This window comes from Dermacentor silvarum, chromosome 10, assembly GCF_013339745.2.
Source record: "Dermacentor silvarum isolate Dsil-2018 chromosome 10, BIME_Dsil_1.4, whole genome shotgun sequence".
Lineage (NCBI taxonomy): Eukaryota > Metazoa > Arthropoda > Arachnida > Ixodida > Ixodidae > Dermacentor > Dermacentor silvarum.
Window position 1 is genome coordinate 42,314,739 of NC_051163.1, and position 12,787 is coordinate 42,327,525.

The 12,787-nt window shown below is 41.1% G+C and overlaps 1 long non-coding RNA gene across 1 annotated transcript in view; it reads left to right on the plus strand.

Annotated features, from left to right (window-relative positions):
• Nucleotides 1-1,693: 1,693 nt before the first annotated feature.
• The window catches only part of LOC119465731 (uncharacterized), a 71,215-nt gene continuing 60,121 nt past the window's right edge, over nt 1,694-12,787 (plus strand). Inside the window, exons 1-3 of the long non-coding RNA XR_007464068.1 lie at nt 1,694-1,783; nt 3,930-4,018; nt 12,661-12,764. This is a non-coding gene — a long non-coding RNA (uncharacterized LOC119465731). The remainder of the gene's footprint in view (nt 1,784-3,929; nt 4,019-12,660; nt 12,765-12,787) is intronic.

A 12,787-nucleotide genomic window follows, 5' to 3' on the forward strand; every position in this document is an offset into this window, starting at 1 on the left:
TATGACCTTTAAGTATCAACAGGGGATTAAGGCGTGCTCATGATGTCACAGCTTCATGAAGCACTGAGAGCACAGTTTTCGATGGTCACCCGCCGGGGTGGCTCAGTCGGTCAAGGCGTTGCGCTGCTGAGCACGCGATCGCGGGATCGAATCCCGGCCGCGGCGGCCACCTTTCGATCGAGGCGAATGCAAAAGAGCCCGTGAGCTTGCGCTGTAGTGCACGTTAAAGAACCCCAGGTGGTCAAAATTATTCCGGAGCCCTCCACTACGGCGTGCCTCATAATCAGAACAGATCTTGTTCAGGACTCATGCTGAGAGCAGCCCAGATGTCTATATCGGTACGGAATATTCGAACCCAAACGAGAAAAAAAAAAATTACAGGTTGTTTTTCGCCTCCGAGGTGGGCTTGCGCTCACACCTACAGTTGTGATCAAAATTGAAAATATCTTTGAGGCCTACAGAAACCTAAGCCTGTCCTTAATTTGATGAAGTAAAAGAACGTGCGGCACAGAGCATTTGCTACAAAAGTGCGCCTAAACCTAAGAGGCTCAATGAGACACTTTTTGAGTGGTTCGAATGGCCTCCCAGAATATGTGTGAAGTCTTGCACCAAAACTAGCTCCACTATTATATCATGGATTCCCACCTGGACCTCATGCGGTTTTAGATGAAACCTAAAAGCAGGACCTAATGCAATTTTTTAGAAATTGTTCCACAACAACCGTATCAACGATAGTGTACTGTAAAACAACAACCTACCATGCTTTTGAACAAACTTGACTGAGTGTTCTGGCTCCTGTGTTTGCTTGTGCTAAAATTACATGGGGGATTTTAATGTTTATGTTAAGGGGCCATGGTACATTCAGGAAAATGACGTCGAGGCACGCAACACCACGTCCGGATCAGACCCCAAATTGAGAAATGTGCTAGTTTACATTCTTTCTGTTGGCGTTTCAATATTTCGTAATTGTATACACGATACGTGGCCACAGAATGGGCATTAGGCAGGCTCTATATGCACTCCAGGCCTAAGCTCCTTTTCTCGACATCGCGAGGCATCACATCGCGGTCGTGGTGGCCTCAATGTCGATGAGGGCGCAATGCGAAAAGCCCCGTGTGCCGTGCATTGGGTGCACGTTAAAGAACGACAGGTGGTCAAAAGTAATTCAGAGTGGACCACTACTCCGTTATACGCCTCATAATTATAGATATATAGGTCGTGGCGCGTAAAACCTCAGAATTCATTTTTTTTTCATTTCGAGATGGAGGCTTGAGAATATTACCACTGTACAGAGACTGAAAAAAATGCGTCACTGATAAAATTGTTTATGTAGCGAAGGGGGCGGGGGCAGCCGTGGCAGCTATCTTGTGTATAATACCATTGAATAAATGGGATACCATTGAAGAAATAATATATCAACGACCAGTTTAAAATAACAGACTGTTTCTTTGTCAGCCTCGTACCAAACTGAACTGAAATGAAAGATTAAACGTTTTTAAATCGAAGAGTCGCTTCGGGGGACAACGTAGGGGAAGGATTCCCAAGTATTCTTCCCACTATGGTCCAATAACGAGCACTGAAATGATGGTACACATCTTTTTTTAATCTCTCCATCAAATTTATGTACGTTATGGTGTCAATAAATAAGCAGCACTGTGGTGATTGGTTCCTATATATTTATTTTTATCCCAGTATGCAAAGCAGCGGGGATTCTGCATTCGTGTGCTGTGTGACGTCGAGCTCAACCGCTTCTCCACAGGAGCATTCGCCACATAAACTGCAGGTATGGACAAGCTCATCGTTCGTAGGCTCTACATCAGTGTGGCACATTGTTTGTAGCGGTCACAAATGCACTCACTAAAATGCTCCAGAGACGCATATTAAAATGCACCTCCTAAAACGTCAGACCGAGTACTCCAGGCTGCAAAATTGTACAAATTCATCGAGATCCCATGCTGGCGTGTCTTATGCAGCAGGGGATCCCTCGTTATCATAATCCCACGTTCTGCACCTTGAAAGAAGCGTCCTCACCGCAGAGGTCTAGGCTTATTATCAGCTGTAAAACACGTCAGGAAATAAACCTGCAAAAGGCAATTGTATTCAGACTCCCCAAGCATCCTGAAAATTTTAAAAGCACCACAGAAGCACAAAGACCCTGTAATCAATTATCTTTATTATCTGCTATATGTGATTTGTACATTTACCCAGATGCTATAATATGTTGGTGCCTGGGCACAGAAGCATCCAAGGCAACGTGGTTGCTGAATAAATTTCAAATCCCTTCGCAACTAAAGCTAGCATTATTTCATTGCAGTTCCTGCCATGAACATGAAGCCATTCTTACGAGAAAAATTAGAAACAATCGGCAATAAATCTGGGACAGTCAAATGTCATATTAGCTACATATAATTAAGCCGCCTTAGCAAATTGGCCTCTAATGAAGAAAAGACGGCGAATTGAGGTCATTTTCTGTCGACTTAGAATTGGCTGCATGTATGACCTCCTATCTGTGGCAAATGTGGCCACACACTGCCGCGTCCTGCACGTCTTGTCGGAGTGTCGTTAAGCAAATACTGACAGAGAAAAAGGATTTTCCGTCAGCCTACTGACAGCAAATCTCACTACATCCGACAATACTTCTTGGTAACGAACCGACTTTTTTTTACAGTAAGACCGTTTTGGGCTTTTTACACGATGTTGACACTTTGCAAGTCGTAAAGCAAAAGGATTCAAAACACATCCTCTCCCTGTTGGCTGCTGCTACGATATTACGTTTTTTATTGCATGTGCCTCCAAGGCCATGCGTTCAAGCGTCCAGTTACTGACACCCATACCTTGTGGCATATCATCCTCCCGTTGCATATCATTGATGTCCTTTGCACATCTCACACCTCACGAGTCATAATCATGGCGTTATTACATAGTTAGCTTATGCACATTACAGCGAATGTGTTTTGGCCTTTACACAGCCATGCTACATCTACCCTTCGAAATTGGGTTCATGCACCATTGTCAGTTCGTCACCATAGCCATGGTGACTCTGTTTGGCTGTCTTTGCACGATTAACATCAATAATCATCACCAGTGCTTTACGAATGGGGTGGCTGCTTCCGAGCTTCCCGAAATGTTGTGATCGGTTTCTGTGGTTTATAGTCCAGAAGTAATACACTCGGTACATGAGAGAGGGCGGCTAGATTTAGGACGCAGATGCGTGCAGAATATGGTCTGTCCTCGAAAAGCCTTGCAAGCTAAATTTGCTTATTGTTTAACCAACGGTGTGTTAAGGTGAATACTTTCAGTAAGTTGGGAGCCCAGCAAGCATTCGCATTCTTTTTCATCTACCAGCCCCTCAAAGAAATCCGGTCTGGAGGTTTCCAAGTAAGCGCAAATGAAAAATGAGAAGGGCTTAATTTAGGTCGGATTTCACGTGAGCACTATTTATGCGTGATTTGCGAATTTGTATCTCGTAAAAATATAAATTACCGGAGGGGGGCTGCAATAGCATGTAAGTGTTATCTGCCTTTTGTGAACCTGGCAACAGTTTTCAAATAGTGCGCCACTTGTTCAGGAAAAATCTTCATGTCTTAAACGAAGAGATGAAGAGGGAACTATGGGTAGTACATTGCGCTGTTGCTGCAGTGTCCTGTATTTTCACGCAATCTCTGATTTAGAAACACACCTCAAGGCTGTTTTCAGCTGTCTTGAGATCAATTGAGTGTCAAATTTCTCGAAAGTGGATGACAAGAATAACAGTAAACTAGTTCTTTACAGTTACACACGCATCGTACTTCTTATCCAGATTGAATATTTGTTGTATTCACTTCCGAGTGAATTTGAAAAAAAAAAGTTGAAGGTAATGTGCAATGTATTGTACAAAGTGTCTTAGGAGGATATAGCTCTCCTAATGTTGCTGAACAATTGTTTTCAAGGACCAAGCCCGACATCCACTGGAAAGTACAGCACCAGTACTGCACAGCTGGAAACTACTCGACGACCACGAAAGCCCCAGACATACTTGGTGAGAATTGGGAACATGACGCATCGTAAAGTACTATGCAGCGTTAAATAGTACCAGGAATTAGATTGTGGTTAGTGTAGCATACGTACGAATAGACGGCACGATAATGCGCAATACACAAAGAGGCACATGCACTGGCGAGCACAGGCACAGCGGATAGTGCTCCGTTTGTATGTCTGTGTTCCTTTTTTTACGAAAAGGCAGAAAGCAGCTATGCTAAAGAAGGGTTACCAACTTAGGACTCAGATTTTTCCATACGAGAGGACTTCAGTCAAAGGATGAGGGACTCGCGAAAGAACTTTGGCACAGCACAAAGGAAACCGATAAGAACAAGAATTACTCACTGAGGTACAATGAGCTCTACATAAGTGACCGCACGTACACATGGGACGAGAACAAAGAACGGGCAGATCCCACGCCCTGTGGGAATCGTGTTATGCAAAGCAGTGTGTAGGGAGGCTACCAAGTTAGCGAAATGACCATGAGAGCACCAAGACGAAGGTGGCTCTTTCATGACCTACATGGCACGCATGTCAAGACATTAATGCCACGAGTCCTCATGAGTCCCTTTAGACATACTAAGAGACCTTAAGGCGAAAGCCTTAGTCATGGTCATGACTAAGCATGACTATGACTTCGACCATCAACCTTTAGCCTTTTCCTTCACTTAGTACCACATCATAACCCATTCTATTGGTTTTTGAGTGTTAATCTTATTTTCGCTGAGTCATCATAACCCATTATATTGGTTTTTGAGTGTTAATCTTTTTTTCGCTGAGTCATTGCCATTTTTACTGAGTCATGCTCATGTCTATCCCTTTTAGCACCATCTTTTAGTGTTTCGTCAGTACCCATTTTAGTTGCTTTTGAACGTTAATCTTCTTTCTCTGAGTTATCGTTTTTGCTCAGTCATGGTCATGACTACGACTTCTACCATCATCCTTTAGTGATTCCTTCACTTAGTACCCACATCCGAACCCAATTCAGTGGTTTCTGAGTGGTAATCTTTTTCGCTGGGTCATTGTCATGACCTACATGACACGCATGTCATGACATTTATGTCATCACCAATCACTTAGTTCGTCAGATACTCCTGTCATACTATGCCAATTTGGGTACCTACAAGGTTAACAAAACGATCATGAGAGCGCCAAGACGAAGGCGGCTGTTTCATGACCTAAATGACACACATGTCATGACATTCATGCCATGACATATCATTTACGTTCGCAATATACTCTTGTCATAGTATGTCAATTTTGATACATGCCAAGTTAACGAAACGACCATGAGAGCACAAAGACCTAGGCGGCTAGATAGATAGATAGATAGATAGATAGATAGATAGATACTGCCAAAGTAGCAAATGCTTGCCATGAAATGCGTCGCATTTAAAACGAGCCAGTAGAAGGAAAAAAAAAACGCAGGCAGAATTCTTCCCGTTACTCGAAGTCAAATGCAAGCCTAGAAATAGCGTTTGAATTTACAGGCCTGAAGTAATTTTAACACAGCTGAACAGCTATCAGGCCAACCCTTAACCTCGATTGTACAGCCAACATAACTCGTTGAGTTGATGCGAAAAAAGCAGCTATGTTCCTTCATCTAACAAAGAGAATAAATGATGCTGTTGACGAAAGTTTTTAGTTTGACTGCAATAATCTTCGCTGGAACTACGTACCGTGAGATATCAAATGTTTTTCTTTCCCTCCTGGTTACTGCAGCTATGCTCTCAGCCATGACGGTGGGCGTTGAGGTGGCTTTCTGCTTCTTGTAAAGGAAAACATTGTTTGTGACCATGTAACAGAATTTTCTGTCATGAACGCTGATTTTGAGGTGCTGACATTGCGCAGTAATAAAATTGTATTTTATGTTATATACAGGCTCCCTAGCAGGGGAGTTCAGCCCATTTATTTCTATTGTTGACTGGGTTTTGGCTTGCGCTTGTATTCCACAATAAGCTGTACATATATGGGATGAGAACAAAAATGAGGAAGTATAGAAGTAAAAAAAAAAAACACAGGAAGAAGCCTTCCCGTTACTTACTTCTGGCAATCAGCAAAAAGTACTTCGCTCGTCTGATTTCAGCCTAATGGCGCATGCATTGTAAAAACAACTGTGATCAAAATTATCAAAAGAAGGATCGTGTTTGCCTAATGTAGTCATCACTGCAATAGTTAAGATTTAAAAGCTTACTCGCGATCCCGTCCCTTGGGAAGGTTGTTGTCCAGCGAAGCTGTTGAAAACCACCACCACAACTGCTGACGGGGGTATGCAATGTTTAATGCTTTAGTGTAATGTTAGTAATGCTAATTTAGAGTAAGGGTAGTAATGGTTATTTTGGCACCGCGCCGCTGCTGGTCGTATTGCCGTTTCTTTTCCCTTTGCTGCTCTACTCATTCACGCTGCTCCTAGGGAGTCCTAAATTTGCGTTGTCGATCCACAGCGGTGCTGCAACAACAATGAATTATGTTACAAGGGTGGTTCTTTTATGCGTGAAACGCTAGTGACGTCAACAGAAATCTTCAGCGGGAAACGCATGCGAGGGAGCTCTACGCGCTTCGCATTTGCTATCACGAGCGCGTTATCATCAATTATGAGTTTCAAACAAATGCTGTGCAGCATGCTGCATGCGTGATGCCAATGCACTTTTCACTTCAATCGTTGAAGCTTTCATTTTTAAACGGCGAAGGATTTTTTTTCTACTTCGACGGCGCCGCGAAAAATCCCGACCAACCAGAGGCTAAGAGCTTCGCAGTAATAACAGCCCATGTTTGTGGTACTGGTATTAGCAATCAACTCGGGTATTTACGTTTGTAGGGAATACTTGTTTTGAAACGCACAAAAATCACAGCCTAAATTTATTCAGGTAGTAAGGCCACAACGCCTTCACGTATTTCGATGCGCCATTGAAATATCGGGTGTACTAATAATAATAACGATGCTTACACGTCTTTTATGGCAGTTTTCAAAAACGATGCTGCGACGTCCACTTCCCGCTAAGAAAGCTTAGTGCAAATTCAAAGGCATGGAAGCCATGTGTCAATTGTGATTTACTATTAATGATAAAGCAGAAACACGCATATTGTGTGAAATTTGTAAGAATCAGGCAGGCCGCATTACATGGGGAATTTAAAACCTATCGTAACAAGCGCACGTCAATGCTCACCGAAGCATAGGATGATCACATGATTAACCCATTCCCGGGGAAAAACGTGCGACGATCTGACGCAACCTGGTGAAACTTAAACGCACTCCTGTACTCAAAACACCCGTCCCTGAGTTTTAAATTGCATCGAATATGGCGGCAGATAGCTTTCCGAGGCCTGTGAAACCGACACTAGATTTATTTATTTATTTATTTATTTATTTATTTATTTATTTATTTATTTATTTATTTATTTATTTATTTATTTATTTATTTATTTATTTATTTATCATACTTCCAAAGCCCCAGGGCACAACAGGAAGGAGTGGAAAATAACAAACATGTTAACAAAAGGCTTCATGAATGGCAGTCTTGAAGCTGGCGGTGTCTGTGAAGGCGGTGATGGAAGCGGGAAGGTGGTTCCGTTCTTTTCTAGTCTTCGAAACGAAAAATTCGCTGTAGGTATTAGTCCGACAGGATGGCACACCAACTTTCAGTTATGGTCTGAACGCGATGACACGTAGACGGGTGCGGGAAAAAGATCGTCTTTTAGAATCGGATTGTAATGATAGATTTTGTGGAACAATGAAAGCATCTACGGCGCAGAGTTCAGGTAGGGCAAGTGTTGCTTTCATTGATGATACGCTCGCATGCCGAGAATAATTTGATAGAATAAAACGAGCTGCGCGATTCCTGACGGATTCAATAGTTGCTGAAAGTGCACTGTTTTGGAGTCCCAGACAGAGCATGCGTAATCTAATTTAGGGCGGACAAGCGTTTGATATATATGTAGTTTTATTCACGAAGGTGATCGGGAAAAATTACTGCGTAAGTAACCCAGCATGCGGTTTGAGTTTTTAGTAACATACTCTACATGTATGCGCCAAAAAAAGATCGCAACTGGTGTGGATGCCGAGGTACTTGTAAGAGGTCACAGGATCTAGTAGGATACCGTCAAGAAAATACGCGCTGCCAGTAGTGTGGCCCCGTCTTGTTATTCGCATGCTTTTGCACTTCGTGATGTTTAGACCCATCATCCATTTATTTCACCATGAGGGCAAATGGGTGAGATCTTGGTGTTTTTGTTGATCAGATGTTTGGGCTAGTTTAACCATTTCTGTTAAGTTATGTTGTTAAGTTTGTTTATAGAGGATGCAGTCGTCGGCTAAAAGCTTTATTAACGAAAACGGGATACAGTCAGCGAGATCGTTAATGTAAATGAGAAAGAGCAAGGGTCCCTACGCAGATCCTTGTGGAACGCTGGATTAGACAGAAGAAAGCGTAGAACAGTTGTTAGCAATGACAAACTGGGTGCGGTCAGAAAAAAACGTCTTTAATTCAGTGGAATACCTTGATGTCTATGCTAAGTTTGCTTAATTTAAGAAATAAGTCGTGCGCCAGCCCATCAAAAGCTTTAGCGAAATCCAAGAATATACAATGAGCCGGTGTCATTGTGTATTAAAAGGTCATTAGTAAACGATAATAGCTGCGTTTCACAGGAAAACATTTTCCTGAAATCATGCGGGCAGTTAGTGAAGAAAGAGATGTCTTCTAGAAATTCGATTAAATGAGAATAAATAACGTGCGCAAGAAGCTTGCAAGTGATATGGACCTAATTATCAGGAAGATGTACATTACTTAACTTATGGACAGGGACCACGTTCCCCACCTTCCGATCACCGGGAATTGGGGAGCACTTGGCATAAATATTGGACAGGAAAACAGACGATCGCACTTCCGTCATTTTCAGTATTGTTGACGTAATTAAATCACAGCCACACGATAATGAAACCTTAAGATTAATAATGAGTATAGCAATGCCCACCGAATCAATGATTATGGGATCTATAGGAATAAAGTTTGGTCGCGAAAAGATGGGAAAGAAACAGGCGCGGCTTTACAGAAAAAAGAAACAAACGCATCGTTCACCCCTGAGCAGCATTGGGGAGGATGATCTCCGGTCTTGGCCCATATACTCAATTTAATATTTCTTACAGGCATTTTTCCCACAGAAATGCAGGTTGCCCGAGTAGTACCGATTTTTATACAAAGTCACAGAAACGTTCCAAGCAACTACCGCCGTATCTTCATTCTTCCCATTTTCTCTAAAGGCACAGGAAAGATCATATATTCGAGAATCGCGTCAATATTGAACAAACAAGCTTCTTAGCGACTTTCAACAGGCTTACAGAGAACACCTATCGACCGAGTCGCCGCACTTAACATAAAACAAAATTTTAATTAAAGCCTTCAACCAGAAAGAAATTCGCAAAAATATTGGACAGGAAAACTGACGAGTGAACTTCCGTCATTTTCAGTATTGTTGACGTAATTAAATCACAGCCACACGATAATGAAACCTTAAGATTAATAATGAGTTTAGCAATGCCCACAGAATCAATGATTATGGGATCTATAGGTGTTCATACTAATTTTTCAAATGCATTCAGTCTTTTCTTATCACTCTATTCTTCTCTCGAGATTGCAAAAGTATGGCGTCAGCAGCATTGCTCGTGATTTATAAAGTTCCTACCTATCGCATACGACGCAGTTATTCGACACAGGCTCCGGTATATTTTTTCCGTTACTACTAAAAGCCGGTGTTCCACAATTAGGCATGCTAGGGCCGCACTTGTTCAAGATTTTAATGTTAGTGATATTGAACAAGCCTTAAATCAAGCATATGTAATAGCGTATGCTGACAATACACTTCTCGTGGCTGAATCATCTGAACTAAGCCCAGAAAGAAGAATCAACGAAATGCTTGTAAATATAGAAACATGGACACAAGTGAATTACTTCAAAGTAAACTCTAAAAAAAAAAAAAAACCGTAGCATCACCTTAAACGTGAAGCATAGGCTGCGATAGCAAATTATTAGACAGCTTTACGAAGTAAAGAAAGCAGTTTTATCTCCTGCATAAACTTGTGTATACATTCGGTTAGCAACTAAATTAACCAAGCATGGTGTCGCGCGCACGCAGGCAGAAACATGCACACAGCTCAGTCGATGATCGCGGACTTCAGACTTGCGGTATCATAGAGATCAAACTTAAGATGTGCTGGTACTGCCGTTTCTCTGCCTGGCCTCTGAGAAAGCAGTATCAAATTTACCAGAAATAAAGGTATATTCCTACTCCTAGAGCAAATAACGGCAAGCATTCGCTATTTTACACGCTACCTAATTTGTTAAACGACGTGTAGTATTTGTTTGCATTGGCTACCTCTTTATTACCGTGGCATTTTTCACAAGATCTCTTTGAACGATTACACTAAATTTCTGTCAATATTGTTTTCACTCTCCGTTGACCTTTCCATTGAGTATTTTGTGCATTCATTTTTTTGCTGCTGCTGCTGCTGCTCTATATTACTTTTTATGAATAATTTGTATTATGTATTTCTTGTTAATATTAAGAAAGAAAAAGCAGCAGATGGGAAGACATTCCTAAGGGTCTTTTTTTCTGCTGAATATTTTTCTGCTGAATTGTTTCCTCAACTAACATTGCCAGATATTGTCAAGACTGGGGAATGAAAATAAACGTAGCCATAACTTCATCCATGGATATATCTAAAAAAAAAGGTTCCCTTAAAATTTGCGTATCATCTAATAGGATTACATGTAACCGAAGCCAATGCGGTTAAATACGTGAGTTTCACCTTTACAAACACATTAAAATGCGATGTTCACGTTAAACAGACGTGCACAAAATCATATAGACAGCTGGTATACCTTCGCAGGAAACTTGCACTGGCACCGTCCAAAGTTAGGCTAGCAAGTTATAAGGCCGTTCTAAGGCCAATCCTTGAATACGGCAGTATTATCTGAAATCCGCACCAAATCTACCTTCTTAATCAACTGGAAGGAATTCAAAATAAAGCTCTTCGGTTTGTGCATTTGCATAATTCACGTGACGTCAGCATAACCGCACAACACAACAGGGCAAACATTCATACTTTGGCGATTCATCAACGCGTTGCTGCCGTAACGTTTCTTTACTTTCTTTACCATGACAGCATTATTAAAAGCAAACACGAGTACCTCAAACCGGCATACCAGCTCTCAGCCAAAACAAGCCACGACAATAGTATCAGGCCATTCATCTCCTGCTGTAATACCTTCATGTATTCTTCATTTCCATCAGTCACAGAATCGTGGAATAAACTGCTACGCGACATTGTGTCCTCAGAATCTGTCAACGCATTTTCTGTCAATATTGAAAAATTTTTTCATCAAGTTGCGTCATTGTCGAATAAAAAAAGGGGCTGCTCAGGGAGCGTATTTCTCATGTGTATGCTGATCGCAGTAATCTTTAGTGTATGCTTTTACTGTGTATGCCGCTTGCAGTTATTATTCTGAATTCAGTGTCTAATGTGTACACTTTCCTGTTAGTCTACTGTTTAGGATTTTCTTTTTTTATTTTTTATTTCCGGTTCATTTCTTTATGGGTCTGTTAGCAATCTGTACTTTTTGTATTTTCGTTCCCATTCCTGTAAGAGCATGTCAAGGCTTACAATAATAATAATAATAATAATAATAATAATAATAATAATAATAATAATAATAATAATAATAATAATAATAATAATAATAATAATAATAATAATAATAATAATAATAATAATTTAGCACGTTCATCCTCAATAGTTCTGTATTCTGTCTTTCACTGCAATTTTAAGCAATGAAGTGTACGATGCTTAGCGTATTTTTCTTCTCGCTATTAAGTACACTGATATATGTAAAAATAATTGTTGTTTCCGGCACTGCCGTGTGCCAGCATGTAAAAAAGTCTGGACCTTTTGTTAGTCAATTCTGGATTTTAGTCCGTACCTCCCCCATGTAAAACGCAACTTGATTGGATTGATTGATGGATTTTCGGGTGAGTATGATGGCCAATATCTCCAAACTGGTGCCATTCTGGAATTTATTTCCAAATGAATACGCCTTGCAAGCTAACCGGTTACCATTCGCAAAATACAATATGTGGTGTAAAGTAACTCATTAGGATGTTAATTAGTGATACTTTGTTCATTATTTTAATATATATTTCGAGTTGTCGTGCAAGTAGTGTCCGCCTGTCTGAATAATCCAACTCAACTACTAGAATTATGCTATTTGCAATAGTCAGTTTCTAAACATTTCGTAAGATTAAAAATGATCGCTCCGTGTAGGCAACAAGGAAACACGAGGACTACTTTGCGTGCATCAGCCCTCGTAAGGAAGGTGGTGCCTGCTGCGACAGCGTTCTGTTGTCCCATTAAACGTTTTGATACGTTTGATAGTATAGATGCTTAACTGGTAAACAAACTAACAGAGTGAGCGCTAATTCGAGCTCAAGTTCCTAACCAATCCTGAAAGATACTTCTTTTTCTTTGCAGTGTATTGCCACTTATTATCTCAGTGAATTGCATCGACGGCAACAAACCAATGCGCGCTAATGGGAAGAAACAAAAACCGAGGTGTAATAAATTCGTGTGCCGTTCTTTTTTCTTATGCCCAGTGCACAAAACAGCATGGCTCCCACATTTGTGTACTGCGTGACGTCGAGCTCAACAGAGCACAGGAGAAGCTTCTACACAGAAGTATTCCCCACATAAACTGCAGGTACGAACATGGCGCATTACGCT